Below are 13090 nucleotides of genomic sequence, written 5' to 3'. Positions count from 1 at the left end.
AAATTTAGTCACTTAGCAGTTTGTTTACTATTGGTTTAAGACTTTTCTTTTATTTTGGTCCAAAACAGTTATATTTGTAGCTAAAAATTAAAACTCATGATTTGATGCAATAAATCATGGCAAAATACTTTTCATGGTTTTAAAAGTTGCAACTGCACCCTCACACTTTTGCAAGCGCTGTAAACATATTTTTGCTTCTACAGCTCATTCCAAATATTCAAACTTTTGTGCAATGGCATTACTGTACCTCTGTTGAAGTGCGATTAAACGTTTTCATTGCTCTTGTGCCTGTTGCTATGTCTCGAAACTCATACGTACTTAACATACGAAGTTTTAGTTTTTTTTAACTTCTTGTTGTTGTCTAACAAAGGATCTACGCTTACTTCAGAGTACACGCCACAACAACTGGCCTCAGTTTCCTTAGAAAAATAAATAGCAACAAAACAATTAAAAAATAACAAAACGTAACGAGCTTTTGTAGTTGCACCAGTTCTCATTAGAAGCTGAGAATTGTATTTGGTACCTTCGTCCTATTGCTTAGCCTATCCCAGCTGCTGCTGGATACTACAATACGCGTACATAGACAAGTCAAGCAATTTTTTTCTTCTGGCTGCATTTCTTGTTTTCTATTTTAATTCAAACTCAATTGTCGTTAAGAAAAAATTTCACAGAGTTTGTATGTTTCAGCGTAACGTCCTGCGTGTGTCTGTTCTGTGCGTCCTGTGCGTGTTTGTAGTATTGTTTTGTTGTAGTTCAGCGTCTGGTTGCTTGATACCTTCCTTATCCATATTGCGTGTGTGACTTAAAATCCCTACATTGTCACACATTCCCTTATTCCCTTACAAGCTCCTCTACACCCCACACTACAGTGCTCATATCAGCTTGGTCCTGCAACTTTCTATGTCGTCTGTAGACAATAGGCTGTATCGGCATATCCTGCGTAAGCTTTTTAGCATCATATAGTACTTCTTCTGCTGGATGCTGGTTTTACTTGATTGCCGCTTTTGTTGTGCTTTTTTCTTAAAATTTTTTTTCTTTCTTGCTGCTTTAGTCATAGAAAGAGAAAAGACAATGCATTGAATTAAAGTTTGACGCGAATTTTAGCGTGGCAATTTTCTTTCTTCAATTGTCTGCAAATTTGGCTGGGAATCATTTTGGGCTGCATCCTTTGTATTCGGATTGTCCTCTTGCAGATGGGTGATTCCTCTGCCAAACTATTGTTTGTTACGAACCTGAATTTTGTTTTCAGTGATTTATTTAGTGTTTTATTAAAAAATTTTAATTGGAATTTTCAGCGTATGTGGAGAGTCACATGCACCTCCTTAGCACCAGTTATGAGTCAGCATGGGATATATCTTAAAATTTGCCGTTATTTTTAGTATAAACTAACAGACCTGGCAGATATCGTCCTGCCAGGAAATTTGCTTGCCACATTTGACATGTCTCCCTTCAGCTTCCTGTTCTCGCATTTTTTCTTCTTCCTCTTCTTCTTCTTCGTCTCGTTCTTGCTTACTCTTTCCATCTCCCTCTCCTTTTTCGCTTAAGCTGCCTTCTTACTATTGCTAATCCTCTTCCTATTCGTGTTCACTTCTCTATACATGCCCCTTTTCCTCTTTCTTTCCCTTTTCTTCGTGCTCTTCCTTTACACCTTCCTCGTCCTTTTTATTTTTGCTAAAAGTGGGCATGGTACGCCTACTTTTTCAAAATTTCCCTCAAACTGTACCAAGTATAGTCGGGATTAACCCAGTTTAAAATTTATTAAAGTTTAGCCAAGCTCCAGTAAACGGTATGACGTTCTTGTTCTAACATTCCATGTGTACTGGCTAGAGGGAATTTTCACCACTTTCTATCTCTTCCTCGTCCCAAGAACTCCGGCAGCTACCTTGCGCGGTTACCTTGCGTTCACCGTGTACTCTCATTAAACTTTGGTATGTGGCCTAAGAAGACACGATTAAGATTAATAAGCAATATTGTTCAGTTTTCGTTTATTAAAGGCCATAACTTCTAGACACCTCACATGTGGGCTCCAGTGTCCATTTGACATTTCTCGATGAAAACAGGCACTAGCCAATATTTCCACCCAGTAAGAAGAGGAGTGATGTTACTTCATTGGTTTGGTTTGACCGGTTTGCTCAACAGCCTTAATCACGAGTTCATCGGCAGAGCAGTTCGCAGTGACATCACTATGGCTATTGCCTGGGACCGACATCACTTTGGGCTGGAACTGACATCAGCGGTGCGCCGAGAGGCTAGATTGTTAAGCGACTGCACTGAAAGGGTTTGATACCAGCTTATCCATGGATGTAAAATTCAAAGGGCATCCCTATGGCTATTAGTTCTACCTAAAAAACGCTGCAATGACGCAGCAGCCTTATACTTAAGAAGAGGGTAAGAGGTCTCCCAAATCCACGTTGCCATCAATTTTGCCCCCATCGGTGAAAATAGCCGTCCACCCCCTCTGCTGTTCTATGAACTTATTGTGTTGAGGGAGTGTCTTATTATTGTGACCTCACAAGTCTAGTAGAAAAGTTCATAAATATCGGCTGAGCATTTTCCAACCCATCAAATAGCACATGCACTAGATTTGCTGCTAGTCTCAAGCTATTGGAGTTCGCCTGTCTAATTCGCTCATTGATAGTAAAGTTCACAAATCCACTAGCCTCACGGTTGGAATGGGTCATGGTGAAGGTAATTTCCAAAATTTTATGGGATAGGCAATATGGTTTCAGAAAAACACGAAATGTTGTTAATGCTGGGATTTATTTATAATGCTTTAAGTTATTCAGAGCGGTGAATCAAAATGTTCTACGTAAGTGCATTGATTTCAATTTGATTATCTGCGTTGGAAGTGAAATATTGAGCATTTGTACGAGCTTGGTTACATGGGCTGAGGTTATTTTTCGCACAGAGATATTCGATTTTTAATTTAATTGAAAGTGACTCCCTGGTTTAGAGCTCTATCTATTACACATATATGATACACACATAGTTCAGGTAGTTGCTCGAACAGTCAAATCAGTGCCTCATATTGTTTGTGGATTTGATTTTTGGTTATCAAATGAATTGATGCGAACGAACATCTCAGTGCGTGGCTTTTAGCGATGCAAATGATAGAGGATAATCTATTTTTTTTCTTATATAATCCAAAGTAGTCTTACAGTTTTCTTGGGAAATTCCTGATAATTATACACCTTCTGCTAACGTTCGAATCGTTGAACTGCCAAATAAATAACTCCAGTATTCAGTATTGCAAAATGGGCTACTTTGGGAGTAGTACTTCACAATTATACTTCACTTCACAACTAATACCGTGTTTAAATCAAACTAATTCCTCAGCTTGCGATGCATTTATACTCTGCTGCCTCGTTCGTATATTTCTCCAAAGGTCTAGACTTTTCACGAACATGGAAGAGTTGTATCGCATACTTGGTTATTTAGCTATATGCGTGGATATGTGTGAGTAACAACTTCTGCTTTGAGCTGCTGACTACATGTGTGTATGTCAAATATCTCTTCACTTCGAGCTGCTGGTTATGTGTGTGGAATATTCTTCGTTGCCTTGTACATAAGCGTGGCTGCTTGCTTTAGTTTGTACAGGTACATAAGTATGGCTGCTTGCTGTTTTTTTGTTGTGATTATTTACTAACAGCATAGTGATGCTAATATTCGTCACAATATAGTTCTGTTGAGGGTCTATAAACAAGGCTAAGAGAGTCCCAAAGAAATAGTTTGTGCAGACATCGAATGATCCAGCGAAAAACTAGGTTGAGGAAAGTCCTTTCGATAGTTGAATCATTACAACGACTGATAAAGCAGGGAAAAGTGGGGCTGGTAAAGTAGTATTGTAGAATTCCTCGCGGAGTGACCAGAAGAGTATCTTGGAGCGCACCCTCCGCCGGCTTCCTACCTAAAGCACGGAAGATCAGTCATATGAACCTCAGAGGCGATAGTTTCATTTGACTACCATCTTTAATTAACTAGCAACTAGAAGATTGAATGGTCTTTCAAGTTCTGCAAATTTTCAGAAAATCTACGCTACCTTGTCAGTAAGAGTTCATTTGCACAATTTGTGCTACATTACTAGCGGTATCGGGTTGGGGATTGAACTGGTCGATCAATAATCACGTAGACTAAACGTGTCCATATTCGTCAAACAAATTCAAGCAGTCTTTCCCCACAAACTCATTCATGAAACACCTACAGCAGACACAACTCACGGCATGTGGTAAAGTTGCTTGCAATAATGAAGAAAATTCAATGAATACCAAAGAGATGATCAACTCTGTTGCCAGACGTTGTGGTCTACAAAACATTTTACGCGTTTGTCAACGACGACTCTAGAAGACAGCGGAAAAGGCAAGAAGCGTTTACGCGCAATCGTGCTAAATTTAGCAACACAACAACTGCATCCGCTCTTCCTAGTCAATCGTTTCAACTGTGTATATTTCTCCAAAGTCTTGAAAGCACATATTTAGTAGCTGTTTAGAGGTGGCAACTTAATTGCCAACAAATTGTAACTGACGAACAGGCGCTTGATGAAAAAGGGAACTATTTTTTCGCTTCACACTCGCTGATGAACGAACTGTCAGGCGATAAGTTGCCGTGTCTAAACACCATCATAGACGCATTTGCTATTTTTGTAGTGTTTCTATTCAGTATTGTTGTTGTTATTTCTGTAGTAAAGTTCAACAGCCGTGGCGTGACGCAGCATCAAATGCACTTATGTTGTTGTTCTACGTTCTGTGCTCTGAGAAAAAAAAAATATCTGTGCTAAAAATGCTATTACGAATTTATTACTATCGCTTGTGGGCTCATTGGCGGCGTTGTGTGCGCTTAGCTATGTACATATGGGGGGCATGGGCAACTATGAACGTCTGCTAGTCTCAGACACGGAAGTGGGAAAATTCTTGTATGTCTGTGTTGCAATATCGAATACTTTTCTTTATTTTTATAGAAATCTATTTTTATGCTCTTTCGGTTGAGAGTAGCTGAGGGTCCCCCAATTTGAAAGTAAAGCAAGCAAGATCTTAGAGACATACATACATAAAATGTCAAAGCAATGCGTTGATCTGTTTTGTATGCCATAAAGTGGAACTGAATGCGGAAATGTCTGGCTGTGTATTTTTGGAAGCAAGAGGAAGTGACTGTTGCTGTTTCTTGAACTCTGTTAGCCGACAGACTGAGCTAGCTAAGCGTCCAGCAATAAAATGTTGGATATTGCTTTTGTTACCGATAATTTTTCCATATCTATTTTTGATATCGATTATTTTTTTGAACTCAGCCAGCAAACAATTTTAAAGCTAAGCATGTATCAAGAAAACGATAGATTGTTTTGTTATCGATAATTCGTCACGCCTTGGATATCGATATTGCTTTTATATCGATTATTATCCCCAAGTCTGTCAGCTATCAACAATTTGGTCGGTTATCTATAATTTTATGTATCGATTATTTTTCATTATTTGGTTATCGATAATGTTTACATATCGATATTTAATATCGACTAGGTTCTTGAACTTCCCTGGCCGACACAGCTTTAAAGGTGGATCGCTTAGAAAGAAAATGATTGATTTTTATTTGGTTGTCGATATTTTTCTACATCTCCGTCTTTAATATCGAGAACTATTTGGTTTTCATAACTTTTATCGATATTATCGAGCCAAAATAAATTTTTGTTAAGTTATCCATTGTTCCAACCCATACTCAGCTAAAACAGAGTATCAGGAAAAATTTTTTTGAATTCCAGTTATTTTATTTTGTTAAGGTTAGTACGCGAGGGCGTGGATGGAAATTCGCCACAGTTCCACGCGGAAACATTTTTGTTCATTGTGAGCGCGTTCAGTAAGTGCCAGATGACGGCACATTCCTCCAACAAGATTACCTTCCAATAATCCTCTGAGGAACTTTAGTAAGAGTGAGAGATTCACCTTCCCAGCCTCAACCGTGCGTCCAGAAATTTGAGTCGTCTTGTTTGCAGTCCGTTGTTGTAGCGATAAAGACACTCCCCGACGGTTTTGGGGAATGTTATCGACGTTGATAATCGCCAGAGCCTCGCTTACTAAAGAAACTGGATTCGCCACGCATATGTGTGGTTGACAATTGTTTTGGAGAAGCTATAAATTGCGCTACACAACCCCTTAAAGTCTAGTGTGCAGTCCTGGACGTCGGCATAGAAATTGATGAATCGACTCCTCTTCCTCCTAATGCTGACAGCTTCTGCATAGGGAATTTGTTGACCTGTGATGACACCCGTAAGTACCCTTACTGCAGATTTGTTTAGGTTGAGAAGAAAGCTAGTTTTCCTCCTATCCAAAACATGGCCACAAGGGCTTTGAGATCTCTGCCCTAATCTCATATTCCTTGATTTTCCTCAGGAAAAAATCCAGCGATGGTCGTATGGGCTGCCCGCCTCGCTTATGTTCAAAATTTCGAACATATACCATCTTCTATCTTCCTTATATATAAAAATCACGTGTCACTATGTTTGTCCGCGATGGACTCCTAAACTACTGAACCGATTTTGAATTTGTTTTGCACCCCATGTGTAGTTTTATCTAGCTTGAAATATAGGATAGGTTATATCTCAGTTTATATTTGCAATATTATTTTATTGCAATTTTTTTAAATGTTTATATTTAATAATAAAATCTTACGTATACGCAGCGGCACTCATATTTTCAGGTGGTGCGGATATACTTCCGTGTAATTGCTTGGTGTTTAATTAAACAACTAATAACTAGCTTATCAATAAAAAATATTATAGCGAATGATATCAAGTATAGCACATCACTAGGCCATTCGAGAGGGGGGGGGGCATTACCCCCGGACCCGGGGTTTCTGATGGGGCCCGCGATTTAGAAGTACTAAGGCATTTTTTTTTAATTTGTAGAGTCTTTAGTTGTTCCATGTGCAATTTTTAATGTGAAAATCTATATATATAAAAGGAAAGGCTAAAATGTGTGTTAGTTTAAAGAGATGAGTCATTCGATTTTGATTTAGTCGCCACAACCTGGCTTACTTACTTACTTAATTGGCGCTTAACCGTCTAAACGGCAAACTGATAAATATGCATGCGAAGCCGAAATAGAGACATGAATTAGTAATACCCACATACCTATTTACATACGTCCTATTCGATTTGCTTGAAATTTGGTATATAAATTTGCCTATATTAGTGTTAACGATCCTTTTTTCCGACCAGAGACGGACTGGGACTGGGATTAGGACTAGGACTGGGACTGAGACTGGGACTGGAACAAAAGAGAGAGAGAGAGATAGAATGAGACGAATATGGAGATAGATGAAGCGAAAAAGACGGAGGAAGGAGTGAATAAAAGGATTAGGAAAAAGTGAAGAGGGGGGAGGGCAAAGTTAGACGGAAAAACCTTTTTTAAATGTATGCAGGTAGGCCATATTTAGGGCAGAACAACGTTTGCCGGGTCTGCTAGTATATATATATATATATATATATATTTCAAAGTCTGAAGTTAGAGGCTAAATCCCATTTTTTGAGTTTTTTGTTCTACCTCCCTCTCGCTCATTCTTGAATTAAGACGCTTCATCTGTCTTTTTGCGGCGCTATGAAAGAACGTTACTATCTCACGAGCGTCAACAGTTGTTCAACGCCTAAAAGCATACCGCACAAATATAATTGAAAACATATGCTTGCGAAATCCTTATCCAACAACTATGAGTGAGAGTAAATGGCTGGAAATGACGTAGATTATGTAAATATGTATCTATTATAACTATTTTTAGCAGAAATGCGTAAGTGCTCTATTTTTAGCAGCTGTGAGTAGGTAGCGGTTGGTAACAAAATAATTGCAAATATTCTCAATAAAAGATTTTGTGCTTTAAAAGGCAAGACTTTCGCTGGCCTATTGAACGAATTTAATATGCGCCTGAATGTAGGTAATATTTGCTTACATATCTTTTATAAAGAATTAATGCTACGAGGCAGGGGTATTGTTAAGTTTTGCATGATTTTAGGCTCATACAATATTTATAATGCGGTTTTTAATAATGTGTGTTCCAAAGTATAGCCGATGCGAAGTTTGCCGTGTTCATCCGCGATTGCCCAAATCATGTTCCTTGTATTAAACAAAAAAGTATTACCGAATTTGTGCTTGCACGTTGACAGTCTTGGGCTAGACCAAGAAGAGTTTCAATAACAATGAACGTCTAGAAAATCATGGTTACCTCATTTCAGGTTCAGAGAACAGGCATATTGCTCTACTTAATAAAACGACAAATGAAATTAATGATACTTAGATTCTTGGATAGGAGGTCTTGGAAGTCATTCTGTCATGGGATAGGTACTAGAGGTTTACGCCAATCGCTTTATCGGCGGCGGCGGCGTAGGCGGCGCGTCGGCGTACGCCGGTGTTCTTACTTTAAAAAGCTTGATTTTTCTATTTAAAAAAATAATATTTAGGAAAGGTTTTGTTTGTATGTATTTAAGGAAATCAACGTGTTGGCCATTTCGGAAAGATCCGGGGTTTTTGCCTCAAGATCTCGCAGACCGTTCAAAAATTTTCAGGAGTAGCTCCATGCGGGGGGATTGTCCCTCGTTCACTTACTCCAGAGAGGCTTCGAACCTAACCCCGGTCTTTGGAATTGGTACTGCTGCGTCTGCTGAAAAGTAAAAGAGATACATAAAATAGCCACATTTTTGTCTGCATATCTCATACAAAGCGTAGCTTCACCTAGGGTTAACTCCTAATAATCATCACGAACACAATTTCTTTAAATCATTTGTGGCTCCTTGGCGGTCACGCACAAAGGCGACTTACGGTTGCTATTAATGGTCTATTAATACTCATGACGCTCGTAGCACAGGGCGCCTCCAGTGTTTTCGGCTGTTTTTAAGAGCTACAATTCCCGACGTACGAACAGTAGCTATCCCTACAACCAGTCGCTACCACGCCTCCTGACCCTCACACCATATGCCAGTACAGAAGCTATAGGACTACGACTTCGAACTCATACCTTCGATGACTTCACTTTCCTAGAAGCTCTAGGTGTAGCCCCGAAGACTTTCCAACGGATGCTTTTGTCGCGCTATGCTGCCGAGCTACACCAGAGAAACGCCATGAAACGTTAGGGAGTGACTATTCGGCCAAGGATGCCGCCTTGGAAATCATAAGCAATCTAAGTGGAAGTCATTGCGTAATGGGTGAAAATCGTATAGTCCTCGGCGCATCTGCATGATTAAAATTTTACAAGGACCCTGGATAAAATTTTTAAAATGTAGACCAAAGTTGGCAGTCGTTTGTGTTCACAACATTGATTTCAATAGTCTTCCTTAAATCAAAACGATATTTTAGAATGAGAGTCGACCGATTTTAAGTTGAAAATGTTTACTGCCGTTTTCCGGCCTTATAATATAAGAGCTCATTATGGATGACCGCGTAGCTTCATTTGTTCGAATGTCCACTACGTTAGGGTAGTAGCACACACGGTCATTAGTTCGACTGTCTTCGGAAAGCTTTTGCTTCACCACTTCGAGTGTTCTTGCGAAGGACAAAGCCTCAACTGGTAAATATATGTGCCTACGTATTCGCATTTGTAAAAGGAGCCGTAACGTGTAGTTGATATTTAAACTTAGTTAATAGGCTATAATCAATGTAATTCACTCCAAAGGACTAGTTTTGGATAGGACCGCCAACTTTAGGAAATGTCAAACCGGGAGCCTTGGGTGTTGAAGGATGAAGTGTGAAAATCAAAATTAAAATTTCAGACGCTATTGTATAATTTTGCAAATAAACAACAGATGGTTGAATGTAAGCCCAAGCGATTTTTCAAACCCTTCTCATACATACATATATCAACTTAAGTATGAGGTAAGAATCATTTCAATGGACTGTTTATGCCCCTAGAACCTGGCAAAGGATTTTGCATCACTGATTTCGATTATTCTTTCAGCCAATCGCAATATAATATTTTAAAAAAAAATCGGCACCTTTTTTGGGTATTTTGGTTTTTTTTACAACTTGAGGACAATTTGAAAACAATTTGAAACGCCTTGGGTCATTTTATTTGAATTCATTGTTCATTATTAATTTTTTGAAAAAAAAAAATATGCAAAGTGAGCACGAGTGAGAACAAGTTAAATTTCGCAATTAGTTTCTTATAACTGGCAGTTATGCGCATCCGTTGATACCACATTCGACCATATCGGACCAATTTTCGACATGAACAATAAATGGAATAAACAGTCTTAAACGAGTAGAAAATATAGTAACGCGCCGGACGCCGCCGCCTTCGCGCCGATATTTTTAACTTTCGGCTGCGGCGTGCGAAAAACGACCCTAATCAGCGGCGTATATCTCTAATAGGTACCGAAATTTAGGTTCATTGTGATATCGATGTTATCGATAACTTTGAAAATTTGCCGTTACTTTTTTAATCGTTAGTTTTGTAATTAGCTTTCGAATGATGATGAGAGACCTTGCGCTTGTTGCGTATCAAGTTAGAAGGAAAAATAAGAAAACATTTATGAGATTCGCCTAAAATACTCAGAAGATTATCTGGCGATTGAAAAGTTCAGACTACTTTCCCAGATTCCGAGTTCCTAAACCCACATTTCTCGCGATGATATCTAAGCTAAAGTGCTAAAAATTTTACGAGCCTGCGCTATGTGGAATAGGTGAGGACCGTACAATCCTTTCCTTGAGTGGCGCCCAACATTGGGCTGGCCTTAAATCAGATATATCTCGGATATTTCGCCGTAGGGGCTTCAGTAAGAAGTAATCTCCCGTTTAAATCTCATTAGTGACTTATATGGAATAGGTACCACTGCAACGTGCGTTTCCTTTGCGGGCCTAGGCCGCACTATGAGGAATAGGTGAAGATGACAAAATGCTCAGATGGTCTATAGCAGAACTTTATGACTGAAACTTCCAGAAGGTTTTATGCTATTTTAACTCAATTATCAAAAAAAACTCGATGGTACAGAAATTGGTATACTCAAAAAACTTTATTTCACAAAATGAGAAAGATTTTTCGCCTGTTGATGCACTTAGCGCCTTAGTGGGAATGTCTCCCTTCCCCATTTTAATGGAGAAAGAGCCAATCCTAAGACTTCAAAATATTCCTGAGCTAAAGGTCGAAAACATGACGGAGACTATGAAGGTTATAAGAAAATTCATTTAAAATTAAGGCCAAAAGAGTACAGTAAACTGTTGCTTAAAAAATAATAAATTGTTGGTTACCGTGGTTATAGGTTAGGTTAGGTTAGGTAGAAGTGGCTGCCCGGGGCACACTTAGGCCAGTGATATAAAGCCCGTAGTGATACCACAAAAATACACCATTATCTTTCCTCTTCGAACCATTTTGAGGACCTGATGAAAGCTACTAGGTCCTTGACGTCATGCTGCACAACCTGGCTCAGAATATCTAGAAATGGAGCACCAGAAAGCGCTGCTGTGCGCCACTTAGTGCCGAGCAGTTCGAGATGAGGTGAATCACCGTTTCCTCCTCCCCTCTTCATCCTTTACAACTCTTACAGCATCGACTATAAGGCGCTCCTAACCTTTCTGCATGCCTACTTATAAGGCAATGCCCGGTTAGTGCCCCCACAAGTGTGGAAATCGTATCCCTACATAGGTTGTACACGTGACGGGATCCTTTAGGATTCCATTTTGGTCAGGTTTCCTTCGATGTCCGACATCAATCGTAGGGTTTGTAGCCATCTTTCCTCGGCTTGACGTTGGATGTGTTCTTTTAGCATTAGCTTGCATGTGGCCAGGGGCATACCTAAGCGTACTTGGCCGGGGGGAATATACCTAGCGAGCTCAGTTGCAATGCAGTTTCCCTCGATGTGCCTATGTCCAGAGTTCGATGTGAGGTGCACACGGTTCTGTTGAATTGAACGAGTAGGAGCGAAGAGATTTTATGGCAGCCTGGATGTCGCTGAAAACAAAGATTTCTTTGCCGACATTGTGTGTCCCTAACCTAACTGCGGCATACATGATGGCTGAAACTTCTGCCTGTAATACCCCGCAGTGGTCGGGTAGTCTGAAGTAGAGCTGGAGGTCAAACTCCCTTGATTATGCTCCACCTCCCACTCTACCGTTTAGCTTAGAGCCGTCCGTCCGTAAACCACGTAAACTTAACAAAATGTTTGTTGATTTTCCGACAGGGTGGATAAATGATGTATATTGGAACGATTTTCCGTCAACACTTGTCAAATTTGGTTTCGAGACAAACAGGTTTCACTGCTGAATGCACAACGCCGAAACCGGTTTGTCTCGAAACAAAATTTTAAAAGGGATGACGGAAAATCTTTCTAATATACATCAACAAAATTAATATTTAATTTTTTCTAAATAAATACTTACGTAGAATCGCCTTGATGCTGTTGTTGTATTGATTCCTGTGTTAGTTGTTGTTGTTTTGTTTGATTACAGGTGGTGGGCATACTTTGTATAAGCCTGGATTTACTTATATTTCGAATTCTTTTCAAATACTTTTTTTTTTATTTTTATTTTTTTTACGCTGCAAGAAAATTTTTTTGTCGTAATTTAACTTTTTTCTCGCAATGAAATATACATATACCCTTTCTTTGGATTAACACTAGTTTGAAATTTATTTTCTCACTTTAAAATTTTTGTGTTTTTTTTTTATTGTTGTACACTGGAAATTCATGCACTCTAAATTTCTGTAAAGAAAATTCAAGCCTAATTATTGATTTTTTGTTTGTTTTATTTATAGCCACAAACTGGTGTCTGTATTTGTATTTATGTGTATAAGTAAATAAATAGGATTCCTATCTTTAAAGGTCATATACATTTACATATTTTATAAATTTCTAGGAATGTCCGTTTGTTACACGTTTTCCAGCTGTTTATTAACGCAATGGAATAGAGAAAATTGTATAGAGGTGCGTGTGTGTGTGTGCGTAAATAGGGAGTAACGAAAGAACGTCAGTTTGACATCACTAGACTAATAAGAATACAATACATTGACTCCCAAAAGTATTAGGTCGAAACTTTCTCAAAAACTGGAAGGACCTATAAATTTTATTTATTGCTTTCCAGAGGCTACTCTTCGCAGTAATTCCTTCAGATACCTTCCAGATCACTCTAAA

The 13090-nt window shown here is 38.9% G+C and overlaps 1 protein-coding gene across 1 annotated transcript in view; it reads right to left on the bottom strand.

Annotated features, from left to right (window-relative positions):
• The window catches only part of Imp (IGF-II mRNA-binding protein), a 141328-nt gene extending 128806 nt beyond the window's left edge, over positions 1-12522 (bottom strand). Inside the window, exon 1 of the mRNA XM_067780188.1 lies at positions 12342-12522. The gene's annotated coding sequence lies outside the window, so the exon portion shown is untranslated. The remainder of the gene's footprint in view (positions 1-12341) is intronic.
• Positions 12523-13090: the final 568 nt, after the last annotated feature.

Source organism: Eurosta solidaginis, chromosome 4 (genome assembly GCF_040869045.1).
Source record: "Eurosta solidaginis isolate ZX-2024a chromosome 4, ASM4086904v1, whole genome shotgun sequence".
Classification (NCBI taxonomy): Eukaryota; Metazoa; Arthropoda; class Insecta; order Diptera; family Tephritidae; genus Eurosta; species Eurosta solidaginis.
This window is presented reverse-complemented; position numbering and strand designations above follow the sequence as displayed.